Source organism: Perognathus longimembris, chromosome 19 (genome assembly GCF_023159225.1).
Source record: "Perognathus longimembris pacificus isolate PPM17 chromosome 19, ASM2315922v1, whole genome shotgun sequence".
Taxonomy (NCBI): Eukaryota; Metazoa; Chordata; class Mammalia; order Rodentia; family Heteromyidae; genus Perognathus; species Perognathus longimembris.
The window spans coordinates 31,672,236-31,693,368 of record NC_063179.1 but is presented as its reverse complement, the minus strand read 5'-3'; the positions used below and the strand labels follow the sequence as shown (position 1 = coordinate 31,693,368).

Below are 21,133 nucleotides of genomic sequence, written 5' to 3'. Positions count from 1 at the left end.
TTAATTTTCTTATTTAATAAAAGCTTCTGTTTATTCTGTTGACTGTTATTGTTTGCACATTCATTATGTGCCAAGCACTATAAAAGAAGATGCAAAGAGGGTCCCTTTTTCAATTCACTTACATATAACACATAATTATAATACATTGTGGGAAAAGCCACTAGAAATATGTAACGAGTTCTGTGGGAACACAGAATGGGGATTGACATTAATGTAAATGAACATGTTTATAGTGGGGAATACGTTTCTCATACATTATGTCAGGTAATTTTCTTGAGTCTCCTGGGAATTACAGAATTATCTCCTCATCTCTTATATAATGGAGAACCCATGATCCATAGAAATGTAATAATGAATTATGCAAGATCCAACTAGTGACCTAAACCCAGTCTTTGGACTTCAAATCATACCCACATCTTTCCCCTTAAATCAAACGCTTTTATTCGTTTCATCACAACAATCTCCTATCATTGGGTTGTTGTGTGTTTTTTTTTTGGCCAGTCCTGGGCCTAGGACTCAGGGCCTGAGCACCATCCCTGGCTTCTTCCTGCTCAAGGCTAGCACTCTGCCACTTGAGCCACAGCGCCCTTCTGGCCGTTTTCCATATGTGTGGTGCTGGGGAATCAAACCGAGAGCTTCATGTGTAGGAGGCAAGCACTCTTGCCACTAGGCCATATTCCCAGCCCCTATCATTGTTTTTTTAAGTATAACAAAAACATTTTATTAATTTGATTTTTAAAATTTAATTTAATTTTCTTTTTTCTTTCCTTTTTTTTTTTACTTTGAAGTTTTGAATCAATTCCCCCCACCACCTCTTTGGATGGTTTTTGCTTCTCAGACAGGCCCCAGCTGCCAATTTGCAGATTTCCCCCCCCTTTTTTTTCCTTTCAACAAATGAGCTCAATTGCAATGAGAATAATATATTGAAGAAACTAAGCCAAGTGAATTTTTATATATTAGTGAGACAGTATAGTTATTGTATTCCAGTACATGAGAGAGAAAGCCTGCGGATTTGAGCTTAACTCTCTGTCCTGTCCATCTTTGTTTTCAGAAATAACACAGAACTGCCCTGGAGAGCTCATAACACCTCCAGCCATTTCTGTAAACGCCAATTTCCTTCCTGAGCTCCCAAACTATGGCTACTGCTTACAGCTCTCAGGCTTTTTTCATTCATGTATACCAATTTAATACATCAGAGGCGGGAAAGCATCTTTGGGGTCAGCGAGAACATGAGAAAAAGCATAAACATATATGAGTACATGGCATATTTTAGTATATGTTACCTATCCTAAAGAGAACTATAAGCCTTCTAGTACTTAAGTGGGACATTAAGAACCATCACAGAGCTTAAAAGGAAGTATTGGATTATATAATAGCTCCTTTGGGGATTATCTCTTATTGCGTACCCTTTACTACCCTGAAGATGTGGTGGAGAAAAGATGAGCTGAGGTTGTAGAATAACTCTTAATCCCCTCACTGCGGCAAAGCCTCCTTATCCTGTAAAGATGTGTCAGGGCCACTGATGGGCAGGCATTACAAAAATGTCTAGGCTCTGGAAAGAATTCTGAGTCTTGATTTCCTACTAGTTGCAGATTTCTTTCAACCTGCTCTGCATCTCTGTTCCAAGAGTAGTTGATGGTTTTGTTAAGAAGGCCAACTGTTCTACCCTTTTCGAGGTAGCAATTCTTCATTGAGCAGGATCTTTGTTTCGATTGTTGATATGTTCACAGTTGCCTAGAATGACTCCTTGAACACACCAGGTGTTTAGTAATTGTCAGATAAAGAAGTTCATTAAATGCCCATGGTACGAAAGCTGTGTGCTGTGGCCCAAATGTTGACTAGCAAGCAATCCAAACCAAATGCCTGTCAGTATGCAGTGCTCCAAGAAGGTAGTTTACAATACTGTTCACTTCACTGTAAGGTTATGAGAACTCATATATAGAGAAATGGACAAAACAAACCATTTAGATGATGGCACTGAATAATATGCCATTTCTAAAAGGACCTTTATTGGAATATTTAAAGGAAAATGTTAACAATTATGCCCTAGTACTTTTTTTTTTTCATTTTTGTGCCAGTACTATGGCTTGAACTCAAGGCCTAGGTATCATCCTTTAGCTTTTGTTTGTTTTCTCTTTTTTGCTCAAGGCTATCATTGTACCACTTGAGCCATAGCTCCACTTCCAGCATTTTTCTGGCTGGTTGGGGATAAGAGTCTCATGGAGTTTTCTGTTGCTGGCTTTAAACCACAATCTTTGGATCTTAGCCTCCTGAGTAACTAGGATTATAAGGAAAGATATGGCACCCAACTCCACTGATGATTTTTTGAGTTGCTGTTATTTTACCTTTGCATAGAGTCTCTACATGTATCATTTATTTTCTTGATATAGTAAAGCTTAGCAGAGAGTTATTTTATTTTATTCTTTATATAATTTTATTGTTAATAATACATTGTACAGAGGGGGTTAGTTACCATTTCCAAATTCAAGTAATACATATATTTCCCTTCCTTCACTTTTCCCCAGTCTCCTCCTCCCATCCCTGCCACAAGCTACATAGTTAATTTCCTACATAGTGTATACCCAATGGCATGGTTGCATCTTACATTTTTTGAATTTAAAATGTTTAAATATTATCATGTGCAATCATAAATTCATATTGATGTCTGTAATCCATGTATTTCTGGTGAGCTTTAATTAGTAGAACAGTTCTGCCCTTGTCTACCTTCAGAAATGAAAGTACATTGACTAGACTAGAAAAATGTAGGAAATTTTAAGACAATCTAAATAAAAGCTTTATAAAAACAAGACATGGTCTGGCCTCAGAAGTGAGAAATTTGGTGAATATCAAGATTCACTGGTATGACATTTGCTAAACAGGTGGTGAATGTCAACACTGTGTCTACTAGCCCAGTATGGCATACATGCGTCAAGTCTGGAGAACCATTGTGTCTCTGGGGAAATCATCTGAATTCCTTTCATCTGTTTCCCTCATTGTTTTATAGACTAAATTCTATGGAGAAACTTGTACTCCGAGACCACACTGAAAACACATCTGCGTTTCAGGATGTGGATTTCCACCCCCCCCCCTTCCCCAATTATGCTTATATTAGTTATACAGGGACGGATTCCATTGTTCTATCTCCATACATGTTTATACAGTATTCCAATCAATCTTGCTCCCTCAACCATTCAAGATGTGCATTTTTTTGAACTGTGTGTGGGGTGGGTCTGTACCCATAGAAATTATATTGAAAAACTATTTTATAGCAGATCCTTGACATTCTGGATAAATTCTAAGCTTCCCAGCAATACTGAAGTCACTTAAATATGACATAGTACTGATACTGAAGAGGGAAGAGCGACTGAATGTCATCTTTGCACTTTCATATTGAAGAACAAGCTATTGACTCACAGTTTGGATGGGTGGATATGTAGGAGGCATAATTGTACTGGAGACTCCGGCATATACCTCAGCCTTGGTGTTGCGAATCAGAACATTTACAGAAATTCTACTTCTGTCTTTTAGGGAATGGTAGCATTCAGTAGAGAAGCGATGAATATGTGTCAGTGTATGTGCAAGAAAAAAGAGCAGGCCCTTACCCTATCCTTACCCTAAGACTAGATGCCATCTACTTTTCTTATTCTTGTCAGGCCAGTTTGGTGTACCTGGTTTGTTCTGAGGTACCTAGTTTAGTCTTGTAGTGGCTCCTTCAGGATCCCGAGAACACCTGGACCCAGACATTTAGCTCGTTGGCAAGATGGCATTCATTGAATTTAACTGAACTCTGTTGAATTCAAACAAACCCTAAGTCTCTTGAACACAGAAACTTTCAACTGTGTATCCTTGCATTCTTTCTTAAAGGGCATATACCCATAAAAATAACCTCCAGGTCTCTGCCTCACAGTCTTAGGGAGGCCTAGGACAACTGAATTGAATTGAGCTATGGAGTATTCACCTTAGAGCAGAGCATACTCCCTCAACAAGACTTCTGTGAGTCCTGGACATTCAACAATAGACACTATTCTTGGCGATTACCAAGGCTTCAATTACATCTTCTTTTCATCAGTAAACAGCCATATCTTTAGCATCAAAGCCTGACTTGTGTTTGTCCATCACACATCCTTTCTGAATACTTCCTTTATATGCCTGTATGTAAATGTTCCTCTGATACATATGGTTCTGTGAGGGGAGTAAAACTGAAGAAATAAGACTTTGTAAAAGATGCTCCAGAAATATATGAATGCTGTCTTTTTCCCGAGCACAGAGACTTAGAGACTTTAAAATTTCATGATATATCATCTTGAAGCTAAAAAAATATATATAAATTGGAGCAAAAAATTTGGAATTTATTTTCCTACTTAATGTATGTGTAGGTTTGCAAATGTAAATGTATGTTGAAAAGCTCTGTGTTCAAGAGACTCTGGGCTTATTTATGCAATTTCTTCTTTCCTCCATTGAAAGAACCTCTGGGTATGGTGTATGAGCCACTCAAGACAATTTGTGTATTTTTTCCTCACTGTTGTTGCATTATTTCATTTTGAGGAAACTGAGAGTTGAATTTCAGGCCTTGTGCCTACTAGGCAAGCATGCTACCACTACCCTTATCTGTTTGCCTTATTTTATAATATTTAACAATCGAATATTTCACTCATGGTCTCTCATTATAACTTTGTCTGCAAACTTTGGTTATATGTTTCAGCCAGCCATGTGTTCTTTCATTCAATGTATATTAAGAACCAAGATTTACTCTTTAAAGCTAAGAGTCTTCTTCAAAGATAGTACTGACAAGTGGATAGCAAATATTCCAAAGCAAAGTATCCAAAGAATTCCAAAAAGGGCTTGGGTGTCACCTAGTATATAAATATTTAGCATAAAAGTTTGCAAGGAAATTATTTTTTGTGTATGTGTGTGTATACATACGATTCTTTTAGGCCTAAAAGATTTGAAGTAAGTGTATAGATTCGATATCTCAGTGTGCTGTTGTTGTTGTTATTGCTTGTTGTTATTGTCCATTAGCCACATGGAAGCAGCTAGAGGCAGGGGAGAGAGGAATGTGCGGAAATGCGTCTAACTTGGGATGTCTTGTTTTCCAGAATCCCTGCCAAGGGCTGGCAAGCCCAGAAAGGCAGAGGCTGGCACTGTTCCCTGCCACCCTCCACCTTCCATGGCATACTCCATCAGACGCCTGTTCTAGGCGTGACCTAGATTCCCTAGCCAGGGACCAGCAGTGCCCCTCACTTTTTTTTTTCTCTTTTCTGTGTCTTCTCATCTCTTCATCTCAAGTCACCCTCAGCTAGTAAGTTAAAGAAATGCTCCAAAGGCCTGTGCCAAAATGTGTCTGCCCTTCTTCTGGTGGCATGAGCCCAACTGTCAATTGTAGGTAGACACCTCCCACACACACACCCCACCCTGGGAAACAGTTGGCTTCCTATACCAGATGGAGGGGCCCTGGCCCAGGAGAAGACCCACAACTGGGCTTCTGGAGCAGATGCTCCGCAGACAGGCTGGGATGTGTTTTCCTCACCCTGCCTGTGCCCAGCTCCCTCACTATGTATGAGAGAGGGGGGAGTCTCCGTAGTTCAGGCTAAAAATCTCTTCTCCTTGGCTCATGTTTGAATTCAGTGTCCAGCCCTTCAAAATGGACAAATAGTTTCTCTGACACAGAGGTATGTATAACTATGGAATCTGAAAGTGACCTTAAAAACATAGGTTATGAAAACATTTACATTAGTGTTTGCCAAAAGGTTGTTTGGCTGGTCTCAGGGGTGTTGACACTTTCATTGCCTTTTTAGCCTCAATAAGATGTAAATCTGTTTATGGTAAGTGTTCCTAGGTACCCATTCCCTTTCAGATTTCCAATATGTGCAAGAGTAGAATTTCTTCCCATGGTGTGATACATATGCTTATTTTATTACAAATAATGGAAAGAAATGGGAAAGTGGATTCTTGTCATTTCCAACCTAGTACTTAAAAATTTCTGGAGGAAATTTAATCTAGTGAAACTCTTGTTTTTTTCAAATAAGAAAATACTAGTGTTTTCAAGCCATGCCTTTCAGCTCAAATATCTACGTCAGGACAAATGCTTCATGAGTATCAGTGAAAGGAGTCTAATCTCAGCCCCAAGAGAGCTGTGTCCTTAGAGCTTCCTGCAGTTGCATTCAAGGATGTTTTGTTCTTGCAGAGTCTGCAGCACCCACCCCATTCAGAAGAGGGACCCATAGCAGACTCCTTTTGTTTTCACAGCATTTCGAGGATTTTTTTAATATTCACTCCCTTTCTTCTTTCGTATCCTTTCTTTTCTGCTTTTTTCTGTGAAAATATATGAGAGTTATGAAATGTATGAAACATATATATATACATGCATCTTAAGAATAATACAAAGGCAAGTATCAGAGTCTTTACCATCCCCTATTAAGAAGTAGAACACCACCAGTATCTTATTATTCTTTCTTGTGCCTCTGATTTGCATATAGCTTTCTGCCTTGCCACCCAGAAGCAACCACTGTACTGGATTTGATAATGGTTGTTGCCCTGCTTTTTTACATTTTGCCTAGTCACTTATATATCCCTCCAAATTAGATAATGGTTGTTTTGCAAAACAACTTATATAATGGTCATTTCATAAAACTTTATAAATTTTGAATCATACTAAATATATTCTGTGGTTTTCTGGTTTGTAGGGATATTCTTTGTAAATTTATCTCTGGTCATCTGTAGTCTTCTTCACTGCTGTATAATAGTCCATTTTATGCATACATTGCAATTTATCCATTCTGTTGATGATTTTTGAGCTCTCTCAATAGTAGAGTTATTGAAATGCTGTTTCTAGGAATATTTCTGAATGTTTTCAGTATATACATGCCCCAAGCTTTTAACGATACATAAAAAGTGTCAGTAACTGATACTTGCTGTTCAGTACTACAAGTTACCATTTTATATTGATTTTTGTAGCCAGAAAACCTGTTTAACCCCATTTATACTTATGGTTTTATCTACATAGTCTGAATTTAAGCTGTTACGAATTTCATCAAAAAATGAGAATTTGTTTTATCTTTTCATGTCTTATTTCTATTGCTTTTTCTTGTCTTCTATCTTAGTTAACATCTCCAGGACTCTTTTAAATAAAATTGGTGAGAGGAAATTTTTCTATCTGTATCTGGCTGGTAAGAGGAGATACTTTGAGTATTTTGCCTTTAAGTATAGTGCTTACTCTAGGCTATTTATATAAATACGTTCATCTAGTTACAAATGAAATGCACTTTTGTAAAAGGTATCATTTTCTATTGAGAAGTAGAATTTATTATGAATGAATATGGAAATTTGTAAAATATTTTCTATGTAATTATTGGAAGGATTATGTGATTTCCCATATTACTTGTAGCCCAGTGTTACACTTATTACCTAATATTTAAACACTCTGGCATAGGATGAGATGTGATTATTTCTATGGGCTACAGATAAAACATAAAAAATTCTCTAATCTTAGTTAACAGCCAGTCTAATTGGAGGGCTAAAACATGATTGATGAAAGTTAACTTCTGCCACAAGGGTAGATTATAAGTATTTGTGTTTAAATGTGGGCTACAGTGAGCTGGAGAAGCTTCCTGCAGAAGATACTGGAGCTGATGCTGAAAACTTTTAATGGCACTAATTACCCTTTCAGGTCACCTGATATTTTGAAATTCTAACATTAATTTCAAGTAATCATTTATATGTGGTTTTCCAGCGAGATGCATTACATTTTGTCTACTACAACCCTCCTTAGGAGTATTTAGCAGAAACAACATATTTCTGTAGCCAGCAATCCATCAGCTGATTCCAAAATCATAGTTGTGCTTATTATATCCCAAGCCATTTCATTTCCCCTCTGTTATCTGTGGACGTGGTAACAATATGTTTGGCTTCTTGCATTCTTGGGTATTTGAAAGTGTGAAATGCCCAACAGAAACAAGTCACATGTTTATATTTGAACAGACTGGAATACTTGTGGTCAATGCAGTTGTGGCCTAGTGCCTCTGCTATTTCTTGTAGCTGTCCAAACCAGAGGTGCTACTTCCTGAAAGTGGGAATTCAGAGACTCCAACCATAACATACTTTTGGTTATTGTTACCCAGGAGATCTGGTACTACAAATTGCTAAAGTAACATAATAATCATGGTTTAGTTTAAAAACTAGTTGTAGTCCAGTTTCTTAGCAGGGCCCTATATAAGTTGTACAACTCTGAATTCTTAAACATCTTACTTCAGTCTACCTAGTCAAATTAAAATAAGCTATTATTCCAGCCTTAACCAAAGTTCTAAAAGAAATCATAAAAACTATGAAAATTATTTGGTCATTGAATATGTGTTAACTATACATACGTAAATTTTTCTTCCCTTCCTTACGATTTCATAAGCTCCTATAAGCAGAGTCAGGTTACTTACATATAGCTTATTAAGACTAATCAGTAGTTAAAGGAGAATTTTTTGTAAGTCTGTGACTTCTGAAGTGATCATCTGTCTAATTGTTCAATAGATTTGGCCCAGATTAGCCAGAATTTAAAATTATTAGGGTGAGGTTCAGTGCCCCAAGGCCTAAGCTAAGATACTTGCCTGAGTATAATTATTTTTAGCCTGCCTGTTCTGTGATACTTTGGCCCCTTCTCTCATAGTCCTGGTCACCACCACTGGCACTGGCCATGCTCCTACTTGTAAACCTGCCAAAAACAATAGAGGCAATTGGAAATTCCAAACACCAGAACATCTTTATTTTCTGTATCTAAGAGTACAAATTAGAAAGTCTTGGCCAACCAAATTCTGTAGCAATTAACATTTGAATAGAGTTTTAATATATTTTGTTCTCAATTGGCACATGTTTTTAGCCAGTGCTAATCAAATTATTTGTGCTGAAGGAGTCATTTATCTTCTCTGATCTGCCACCAAATGATACTTTTAGTCTGTGTGTTAAATGAAATTAAACCAGTGGTCACATATTTGAGAGTCACAGCCAAGTCCAGACACTGATGGCTCGTGCATATAATTCTAGCTCCTCAAGCGGCTGAGATCTGAAAATCATGGTTTGAAGCCAGCCAGGCCAGATACATCTACAAGAATTGAATCTTGGTTAGCTAGCAAAAAAAAAAAAAAAAGGCCAGAACTGGTGATGTGGCTCAAGTGGTAGAGAGAGTGCCAGCAAACTTTATTTTTTTCATTTATTTATTACTTTATTGTCAAAGTGATGTACAGAGGGGTTATAGTTTCATAGGTAAGGCAGAAATTTCACTACTGTAAACTATAGCAAGAGATAAGACAATGAGGTCAACAAGAGGCCAATGGTAATAATAACTAACAATGAATATGGCAAATAGATTTACAGACCAGTTCAATATTACTGTATAAAACTAAAGATTATACAGTGATTTATTTTGATCTCTAGTAATTTGTAACACATTCTAAAGATGATGAGGTTAAAACAATTTATGTATCAGTTGTTGTCGTGTTCTTACTCTGGTATGAGTAGACATGGTAGCAGTGTCATTTTAGTTTATCCAAAGTGACTACATACTCTATTGCCCAGAGTGTACTAAGATATATTTACTCTGTAATTTCCATGAATTGATTTCTCACATTTTTGGATGTTTTAATATTAAAATGTGTGTATATATACACTCGGTTATTAGCCAAAACAAGAAGATCTGAACCATAAGACAGCCTCACTGAGGATTCATGAGTACGACCTCTCCCACCCAATCATTTTCATATTATATTTATCCCTTTAGTAGCCTCCAAGATGAGGTTTTTCAACTCCCATTACACCCTAAGAATTTGCTTGGATGAGCAAAATCAGTTGCAGTCCTCTTTTGCCAGAACAAGGTGCCACACCCTTGGCAGGTAAATGATGTTGTCTTCATATGTTTGCAGAATTACTGAGCATTAGCACTTTGTCCTCTAGAGAGTACCCAACCCTGCCCCTCCACTTACAATATACTGATGCCATCAATAGATGTAACCCAGGAGATAAATGGCAGTGTGAGGACTCTGTATGACTTTGAGCATGCAGAAGTCATTCAGAAACAATAGCAGGTCTCTAGTCATTCTGAGGGAGATGTGAAGGGCCAGGGGTGAAGCAGAAGGGTGGACAGAGTGATTGTTCTTTTTATTGCTCTTTTTCCCTCAAGGAGAAAAAAACAACAACGCAACAGAAACAAAAACCAGAACTTCAGATAGACCACTTTAAGTTACAGCCTCTGGATCTTTTCCAAAGAAAGTCAGCACTGCAGTGGCCCCAAAACTATCCTAACTCCTCCACCCCTATGGGAGTCTCCAGATCTCTAAGATTAGATGAGCCCAAGAATAGCCTTACCCCACCCAGCCACTCTATCAGCAGCCATCTGTGGAGTGAGGATCTGCTCTCATGCTGAAGGGTACTGTGTCCTGACAGGCCTTTCAGACCCCTGGTGGGTTTGGGCACATAGCTTGGGAGTGCCAGGTTCACTCAACAAAGGCCCATGGCACCAGAGCATTCCAAGGCCTTGCCATTTTCCTTCCTCCTGTCTTTCATTCTGCCTGGCCGGCGTCCAGTGGCCCTCCTGGAAAACGTGCTGATTTCCTCTGAGATGAGGCTCCTCCCAAAGATGGGGCCACTCAGCCCCTCGGTTCCCATAGCACCCTGGTTATAGGATAAACACTGGCAATGTGGAGATTACTGCCCCACATAGATCACCCAGTCATGCAGCTCTCTGTGTGATTAATTCCACGACCCCCTCCCTACTCAATTAAGCTAAAGCACGTATATAATAAATCTTTGTTGAGTAATGAAGGACAACCAGAGTGATAAACCTTTTCTGAAGTATTGTTATCTTTTGAAACAGAAAAAGCAAAACTCCCCTATTAAATAGCACTCAAAAATCATTATATATTGTGAAGAAACCAGAACTCTACATTAATCATGTGTTGTAATTATTATTCATGATTTACTTTAAGAAATTTTGAGCAGCAGGTTTGAGAGCTCAGCCAGCCTCCATTTACTATATACCTATTATTAATGAAGAACAGGTGTATCGTGCGTATTATATTGAATGCATTCTTAGGAGAACCTGAGTAAGAAGAAGTGACATTTCTCCCTTTGACTTTAGCGATCACAGGAGATATTTTCTTGTGGAAAAACTTTTGACCTGAAGCAAAAATATGCATCCTATTTAAATATATTCAGATTTTATTTCATTGTCAGTATCCAGCCAAAGCACATTTAATTCTTACCCAACCACCCCTGCAAAAATGTTAGTTAAATGAGCTCTCAATCCCCTTAGCACAGGGTATTAGAGAAAAGCATTTAAAAATTAGAATGTACCATTGAACTGATTCCAATTGCATTAAAAGTTCTCCTCGTTCTGCGAGCCTCAATTGTTTAAATAGCCACAGTGGCACTATATATTTGCTACACAAATACTCAACAAAATACATGAGCTTGGCTCTTTCTCTCTCTTTTTTTTTTAAACTGGAAAGCATTGCTCATGAAATACAGTTCTTTGATTTGTTCTCTTGACAGTAGAAAGACAGCCTGGTTATTTCTTCCTTGATAAATTAAGCCCCATTGTCAAACCTAACTACTAAGAAAAAGAAACGCATTGTGTGAAATCCTAACTTTTAGACATACCACATTCACTTACATAATCTGCTTTATGTTTCTCTCAGATAGTTTCACTGTAAAATAGGAAAGCTTCTAGGCCTCCCTCACTTGCTTCACCTTTCTTATTCTTTCAACAAATGTAGCCCCTCATCCAGAATTAGAACTTAAAATGGAAAAATTAGTGTAAATCTAGGCCTCCTAATCTTCCCAGTTCTTTTGCCACAGCAACCCCTATTTCCTGATGGTAACATTTAATGCAAAATTTGACTGATGTACCTGATACTTGCTTATCCCCACCACACACACACATCATTTAAATATTGGACTTGAGGAAAAACTAGGCAGAAGCTGAGAGCTTAGTCTCTGTTTCCTTCTCAGTATTTAAAGTAGATAAGCAATTTAAATTCAGATGCAAGAAGAGGAAAGTACAGGAAAGGAGGGTGGAGGCTATGGTATAAGGGTTTCATTCTTTTTGTTTTAGCTGATGGTGACTGAGTAGATGGTTTTCATAGGTGTATATGTGAAAAGGGATATTCTAGTTAGAACAGCAAATGTAGTCAAAAGAGATACCTTTTTTATAATGATAATTGTAAAATTATATGAGGATATTTTCCTTCCAAATGTCAATGCCTAACTATACTTGTGAATGTATATGCCATCTTGGGAACATTACCATGTGTATTATGGTAGCCTAATTCAAAAGTTGATGTATAACGATGAGGAGAAAGTTAGAATTAAGATTTCTTATGAAAACCGATGAGGATTTTTATTCTCTTTTTTTAAATGAATTTATTTATTGTCAAAGTGATGTACAGAGAGGTTACAGTTTCATACATAAGGCAGTGAGTACCTTTCTTATCCAACTTGTTACATCCTCCCTCCTTTTTCTCCCTCCTTCCCCCTCCCATATCCCTCCCCCCGCCATGAATTGTACAGTTGGTTTATAGCATATAGTTTTGTAAGTAATGCTGTTTCATTGGTTTGTCTTTTATCCTTTGTCTCTCCATTTTGATGTTCCCTTCCCTTCCCTAGTTCCAATAAATGTATATACAATAAAAAGGGTACCAAGATTAGTAACAGTGACATCAGGGGTAAAACCCTGGGGAAGAAAGACAAAAGAAAATGGTAAAATTTCACATGGTATGTTGAAAACAACAATGACATGACAGTTCCCTGTTTCTTCTGTTATGAACAAGAAACATAAGTTGACTTGCTTTCAGGGGACAGGGCAAGTAAGAAATATTCCTATTTAATGACTAGAATTACAAAAAGTAGTGGAGATATTCATGCTGGCAAAAGCCCTGAAGAAACAAGCATCCTTGAGGGGATTCCTGTCCTCCCTTTCCACAATGGAAGCGCACCATACTGGAGTCATTCAACTTCCTATTCCATGGGTGCAACTCTCTCCTGACATGGAGAAGACATCATGGCTCCACAGGACTTAGAGAATTTGCTCCGATGAATAAATTACTCAGGAGATTATTTTGCTCCCTAATTGGTGTTTTTAGTTTATGAATTTTGAACTGTTTTGAATTATGAGTATTAGTTTCACCTTGTTCCTTCTATTGTTCAAGTGAAATTAAGGGAAAAAAACATGAAAAACTGTATGCTATTTATTTTTCCCTTGAAGATGATGAAGCAAAAGTAATTCCATAGACATACCCAGATGTCCATTTCAAAATCACTTATAGGCCAAAGTTGTCTACTTCTAATGATATCTTTGAATATTGGGCAAAAAGTGAGAAGTGTGAATAAATAGGTCAAATATTGTACCATTTATAAATAGCTCCACTGAATTAATTATGTTCTGGATGGTAATGACCCTTGTTTCCACTTCTCTTTGGGGGAATATTCTTAATATTTAGTTTATATATTAAATATACTAATATTACATATTACTAACTTTATGTTTATAATTACTAATATTTATAACTTTCAAGTGTATTCCTTTCTGATAGTACATACATGTGTCTCAATTATATAACGACAATGTCCTTCACTTAATAAAAATGTTGCCACACTACTGAGAGAACTTTGGGATCCAAAACTTTGGGAACCTAATACAAGGCTTCACTCACAGAAAGCCTCCATCGAAAGTTGTTTCCCAAAGGGTCAAGTTAATAAACATTGTGAACACTGGGTGGGAAGTGGGGGCGGGCGCACGCTTATAATGGAGCTTGAACTCAGAGCCTACAGCCCTTAACTTTTGTGCTCGAGGCTGATGCTCTGCCCCACTTCTGGCCCTCTGGTGGTTAATTGGAGATGAATCTGATAAGCATTCCTGCCTGGGCTGGCTTCAAACCTTGCTCCTCAAATCTCAGTCTCCTGAGTGGCAGGGCTTGAACTCAGAGTCTGGGCGCTGCCCCTTAGACTCTTTGTGTTCAGGGTGAGCCCTCCACCACTTGAGCCACAGTGTCACTTCTGGGTTTTAAGTGGTTAATTGGAGATAACCACTTTTCTGCTTGGGCTGGCTTTGGACTGCGATTCTCAGATCTCAGCCTCCTGAGTAGCCACCAGCACCCAGCTGGCTCCTAGCTTTAAAATCATTTTTATCTTGAATTTTGTGTGTTCTTACACCGTGTATATCACTATCTATACCCACCCACTGCCCTGTTTTCTACAGATATCTACCATCTTATTTATAAAAAGATTATCTTTTAGAAAGGGAGTGATTTTATCCTTTCCTCACAAATCAGTAGTTCTTGTTTCTGTTTTTGTTTGCTGTAATTAAAGAAAGGGTTATTTTGTGAGTTCCAGAAGTTGATATTATGTAGATTTGTAAGTGGAAAAAATAATTTTCAGACAGTGAAATTTTGCATTAATACTGACTATTGGGACCAATTTGTGTGTTGCTTCGTTCTCTTAAGATTCATGGATATGTCCAATTTTCTTTCAGTTCTTTATTCTGTGGTTATTGGGTTGGGTAGCTTGCTTCTTTTCAACAATGAATGCTTTGAGTAGTGAACTTCAATGCATAATTTCCCAGTGAAATCACAGCGAAGTGATGAGATGACAGAAAGTTATTTTCAGGAACCGAAAATAATGCTGTAATATAGGCATTAATCCATATATGAATATTCCAGGATTGTGATCATATTTTGATAAAATTATCATCTAAAATTCTACTTGCTGTTCATCTATAAGTATCACTTTTATAAGATTCAATTGCATCTGATATTGTAGTGAAATATATAAATGATTGAGTTCTTTTAACATGAGTGTTGATAACAATTCATTTAAAAATCATTTGGCCTCTGTCATTTTAGTGAGATACTTTGGTATTTACAGCAGCACTTAATTTAAAAATTATTAAGCTGATTTTACATGATGGTAAGTCAGCTTATATGGAACCACTTTTCTTTATGACTGTATGCTTTTCATTTGTGAAGACAGTTTCAGTAGTTGGAAGGATGTCATTCTATTTTTTTATTTAAGAAATAGGGAAAACAACAATCATAGCTATTGGTATGTTCTGCAATCTCATAAGGATGACACATTTAGAGGTGGTTGAATATCTCTAATGGGCCAATGCTTATCCAACTATTTTGCAGAATTCAAGTGTATATTTGTGGTTGGGGGGGGGTGCTGTGTAAAATCATTCTAAAGGAGAATTCAATGCTATACGTCAAAGTATGCATCAGCCAGATATGTGAAGGTGTCATATAAGGACATTCATTGTTTCCATCTCCATATGATGTTCGCCAGTGAATAACGTAGTGTGTGCAGTAACTTATGATGCCTGAGTTGTCACATCTTCTCAACTTTACTATACTGAAACCAGCCTGTTGAATTAGCATAGTACATATCCTAAGTAAAAGCTATTCTATTTTTTTACTTGATTTTGATACACTGATGCTTCAGAGCAAATTGGGTTCAGAAATGAAAAGAGAACAAAAAAGAAGAGCAACAATAACATGGACAACTACTCAACAGTTTGGGCCTTAAGACTAACTCACTACTTGCTTTGTTTTTACCATTAAGAGGGTATTGGAAATAATGGACAAATTAAATGGAATTAAAAAGACTCTTATGAGGGCAGTTTCCTTAAATACTAGAAATGCTGTTGTCTGAATGGAATAATTAGTTTGGAATTTATTTAGATTCATTGTAACCAAATTAGGATAATTCAAGAGAGACATTGTCTCTTTTTTCCCATTATGCTTCATTAAGTATATCCTTCAAAAGGAGTGGTTTCTCAGATTCCACAACCCAACAAAATCTCACAAATAGCATAAAGTGCTCATAAATACATTGTAAAATAGCATTTGGAATATAGGTGAAAATATAAGGTCATGGTAGAGCCTTTCTGTCTGCCTATCATTGCCCTGAAGTAAAAATCTGTCCTTGCTTCAAAAATTGGCAGCTCACCTGAATTAATGTTTACAATGTTGGAAGAAGATCTGAAGTGAAGTGAACTTGCCCATTAGAAAGGATATCTTTTTTTTTTTTTTATCAGTTTTTACTTTTTAGAGACTCCAGACTTTGTGCATGTTAAATAGTCATGAGAACCTCCAGATCCATGTAGTACAAATGCTTAATCATTTATTCCTTTGGAACAGTGAACTTTGGGTTTTTCTTTTTTTCTCCACTTAACATCTGACCTGAGACACTGACTTCCTCCCGATTTTTGCAGTGGTTGATTCTTTGCCATTCAAAAGAGGCATAGCTTTGTTTGGAGTTTTTGTCTTCATTTCTAAATTTGGTTTTCTGGGGAGATTTTTCAATGGAGTTGGTACTACAATCTTTCCCATAGTTGCCTCTAGAAAGTTCAATGAGACAGAGTGATTTTCTACTTAAGCTGGGAAACCTAAATCACTTCTCAGAAGCGTTGTTACACATATTTTCATAATATTTCTACACATTTATTTTCTTTGAGTACCAGACATCCTTCCAGATCACAATTGAGAACATAGCATTTCATCCTTTTGTATTCCATGCAAAAGAAATTCAGTTTGATTAACTCAAATAAATGAATGATAGTATACTACAGACATAAGAAAAGCTAACTGATACACTTAATTTCTCCCTGCGAAGGTTTTGGTTGTTGTTCTCTCTCTTGTTCTTGTTTGTTGTGCCAATCCTGGGGCTTGAACTCAGGGCCTGAGCTTTTGTGCTCTAGGCTAGCATTTTATTACATTGAGCCACAGCTCTACTGCTGGCCATGGGCTTTGAACTACAATCCTCAGATCTCAGCCTCCTGAAGTGTCTAGAATTACAGGTATGAACCACTGGTACCTGGCATCTGCTCAGGTTTTATTTCTGATAATGAAGCTTTACTATCTTTAGGGGTTCTTTGAAAAGTCCCTTGGTAGTTTAGAACATGTTATCTTTAGAGAAATTCATGTGGATTCACTTCTCCCTCAGCGGCCACCAGGAGGAAAGCCACGAACGTGGTCCTCTGGGTGGCCTCTCTATGAGAACAGGAATCTTCTGGGAATTCTCAATGATATCTGCCACCGTGGGTGTTCTCTACATACTTGGGGCATTTTAAAATGAGATCACCTCTACATTAGACTCAAGGCTATAGATTTATGCATTTATGTAGTGTCATCTTTGAAAGAGTAGCAATAATATACCTCCAGAATCCATTATAACTTACTGCCATGTCAGCTAGCTAAGGCATGGTAGCCCTAACTACTTCAGCTGCTGAGTCTGGTGAATCATTTGAGCCAAGGCAACCTTAGCAATATAGTGAACCCCTTCTCAAAACAAAACAATAATCAGCTAAAAATATAAGAATGTTTTGGCATTAGGAAGACAGTTTTTATAAAAACTGTCATTAGGTTTATATCACCCTAATTTCCTAGTTTGCTACTAAGTGTCTCCTTGGCAATTTGCCAGGCAGTCATTCAATCCTCATGCCAAGTTTGTTGTATGTATGTTTAGGTGAATTATGATTTTCCAGTACACACTCCTTTTTGAATACATGATTTATTGCAAATCAATATTTGGTGGTTAGTGCAAAACATATGAGACAAATTCAGGTGTGTCTAGATCTCATTCTCTCATAGTCCATCCTTTTCATGTTGCCACATTACACTAATTACAATAGTTAGCACTCGCACACACAAACACAAGATTAAATAATCCTGTGTGTTTGTGCGTGTGTGTGTGTGTGTGTGTGCGTGTGTGTGTGGGTTGGGTTGATTTTTATTCTTGCCAGGGAGGTGCTCCACCACTTGAGTCAGGACCCAAGCCCCTTTTACTTTAGTTTTCAGATAGTGACTATGGTTGCTTTTGTTCAAACTTGCTCCAACTTCAGTTCTTCTAAATCTATTTCCCAAATAAGCAATTCCAGGCATGTAGCACCATTCGTGCCCAGCTCACAACTGTGATTTTAAAACCCTATGTGAATTGTGCTGTAATTTACCCAAGTACTATTCTACTTTCTAAGGGTTTTGGGGGGTAACAATAAACTTGTTTTACTTTGCTTTTAATGCTATTAAATTAAAATTTCTTTGAATTGATGAATGGTTGGAGCCAACAGTTCTGAAAACTTTTACCAACATAGTAAATTTGTCTTTATCCTTCCAGTCAGGGAAAGACATTTAAACTCACAAAGACTTCAGCATCTTTATGCATCAAACTTTGCAAAAGTAGATACAAATAAAAAGTTAACCTTTCCATTTGGAGCCTTATCTTGTTTTTAAATTCTTCTCAGTTATTTATAAGCTTTCTGTTGAGTTTACAACATTTTATTGGCAGTCTGTGACTTATGAATGGTATTCTTCCAGTCTGCCACTTTAAGGAGGAAAAAAAATGAATGATTTATGATCATAACCAGCTTTTTCGGATATTCTAGAGTTAGCTGTTTAGTTTTCACAGCCACACTGCGGGGAGCTACCATCCTCATTCTTTCCATGAAATTCAAGTTGCAAGCAGTGGACTTGGTATTTAAATAACCATGCCTATGACTAAAAGATAGAATTTCCTCCCTCTATCATTTGGAATGTTGTCACCTGGAGCTGGTATTTCTAATAAATAAAATTGCCAAATTGGTGAGCAAGACGAAAGATTGACACTGAGTGTGAATATTCAATGAAGAAAATTATTCTCCAGTGTTTCTCTGCTGCCAGCACAAATGGGACTGGAAGGCAGCACCTGGAATGGCAGGCCGCACCCAGTCTCCCAAGAGATCTTGGCATTCCTGCTGAAGTTAAGAAGCCTGGAATGCTAGAATAACTAGTGAACCGCGTGAAAGTCAGGATGAGTTTTGTGCTTACAGGTCCTGCTATGTTCCCACCTGGCTGATACTCATACATCCAATTGTGAAGGTTCTTGTTCCTGCTAGTCAGAGCCACCTTTATGTCTCTTGGCATGTCTTTTAATCAAGGGGACTCAAAGTAGGAAAACATTTCTTTAGGGTTTCAGTGATGTCAGGAATTGGCAGTAGGATAAAGGAAATTTAATCTTAGATGATCACAGAGAGATTGGTCTTTGTCTTTTATAGGGAGACCCCCATCAGCCTATTTCTTTTTGCTTTACCCAGTGTTATTCTATTGACTACCCTACATAGAGGCAGCTATATTTTCATATGAATGTTGCTACATCCACCACACATGACTTTCTTTCAGAGTTCGAGTCTTTGTATATATGTAGGGAGAAGTTCACAACTCCTTTTATTTATACAGCCTTTGGCAGTTTGGGCAATGTGTCTTGTCACCTGTTTGCTGTCTTATGAAGAAATAGAAAATATAACTTTGAGCCCTTGACGTTTTAAAATAAATGTACATATTGTTAGTGACAGATTGCTAAACTTGGCTTTAGACACTTAGCTATCTTACTTGCCAAAAGTAATCCAGATGTGCATAATTTATTTGGCTGCCATGTGTGCACTGACATGTCTTTCTGTAATCAACTATTCAGTATGGCTACAGTTAAATGTTCTTTTTTTTTATCAACTATCTTTTGAAATAGCTCTGACTTGATCACTTACTTTAAATTTAACAATGTTTCAAAAGGCAATACCCATTTAGCATGGCCTGAAACCCAGTTTCCCCAATCCTATGCATATTTTAAAGGGGGTAAGATACCAAATATACTGTGATTCCATTTTAATGGATGTCTTAAGAATTTGTACTCAATTAAGTATTATTGAAATAACACCAAATAAATGACATTTCTAACTAATAATTGGTTATTTTTTAAAATTATCTTTGGTTGTACACAGGACTTCAATTTAACATGTCTGTTTGTGACAGTACATGTTGATCAATATCATTGATCATTCATTCATTCTCCCTACCTCTTTCCCTCATCTCTCCCAACTCCACCATAATTTGTTTTGGAAAGGAAGTGCAGATGGATGAACTGAATTGAAGGAGGACATTTCATTTCTTTCACTAACTCAGTACCTGTTCCATGGCCAGACCTGTGGCTTTCCAATGGGTCATAGCAGTGTGCTGGTTGCCAAACATTATTTTTCTTAGTGGGGAAAAAAAAGGCATTTTCCCCTAGAGAAATTTTTATCAAATGTGTCTACTCTAGAATATGCTACTTGTCTACTGCGATTTTTTAAATATTTAAATACCTTTGAGAAACTGACGCACATTTCCTTAGTGACATGACAGTACCACGCCTGAGAGGTAGTTACCTTGAAATCATGTCCTTGTTGGTTGTTGTTTTTTTTTTTAATATTCAGTGACACAGCCACCATCGTGTCTAGACAGCGACATTGCCAATTGTGTGTCCCTGTTTGTGTTTATCCACAGCTGCAATTAAGTTTTTCACACTGTCCCCATCTGTGGAGGCTGGCTGTGCAGTGACCTTGGCCAGTGCAAAATCTGTTCCGCCAAGCCCCTGTGTGGAGGGAGCTGGGAGGACAGATGGCGGGACTGATGGTGGGGAACTGTTTTGTTAGTGATTGTGACTGATACTAACCAACCTGTCCTGGCCACAGCGTGATTTTAAGACATTTCCTGAAGCCTGGCTTGCTGATGATGCAAATAAATGTCCTGCCAACAGTAAGAGCAATCCAAGAGCAGGGTTTTTTTTGTTGTTGTTGTTGTTGTTTTTTGGCCTTGGTGGGGGGAGGGGGGTGTAGGCAGGGGCTAGAGAGAAAGGATGGGTAAATATGGGTGTTTATTCTTTATTATTATTATAGCTAGTGTATAGCCCTTATTTTCTAATCAGTGGCCGCTTTTCCTGACAATCTTTTATAGGTTCTGAACACCAGGACCCCAGAAAAACAAAGAGGCCTTTGGCAATAATGTCTGGTTTCCTACCTCAATGCTACAGTTTAGGTCTGGATCTGAGGGGGGAAGTGAAATAAATATTAAAAAGGCAAGTTTGATGTAGGCTGAATTGTTATATCCCTGATCTTGTGATTACTTGTCACTTAGAAATCTTTCATAAATAATTTGTAGTTTTCCTTTGCACATTTGAAATATCTAAATTAAGTCTTGTTCAGGGTTCTAGTCACTTTTTTCTGATTAAAAAATATTTATTGCTTGATATATCTGAAGATAGACTTCTTAGCTGACATACCTATACATGTAATCATCCATATTTGCTCTTAAGGGGA

General features: G+C 37.5%; 1 protein-coding gene and 2 long non-coding RNA genes across 3 annotated transcripts in view; 2 read left to right on the top strand and 1 right to left on the bottom strand.

Moving 5' to 3' along the window:
- The window catches only part of Arl15 (ADP ribosylation factor like GTPase 15), a 386,850-nt gene that overhangs the window by 205,437 nt on the left and 160,280 nt on the right, over positions 1 to 21,133 (top strand). The gene's annotated exons all lie outside the window — the stretch shown is intronic.
- On the top strand, positions 697 to 8,474 carry LOC125367747. Its single transcript, XR_007214140.1, has 3 exons — positions 697 to 1,643; positions 2,119 to 2,127; positions 8,463 to 8,474. It is a non-coding gene; the product is annotated as an uncharacterized LOC125367747 (long non-coding RNA).
- On the bottom strand, positions 11,488 to 12,486 carry LOC125367745. Its single transcript, XR_007214138.1, has 2 exons — positions 11,917 to 12,486; positions 11,488 to 11,848 (listed from the first exon to the last, which is right to left on the bottom strand). It is a non-coding gene; the product is annotated as an uncharacterized LOC125367745 (long non-coding RNA).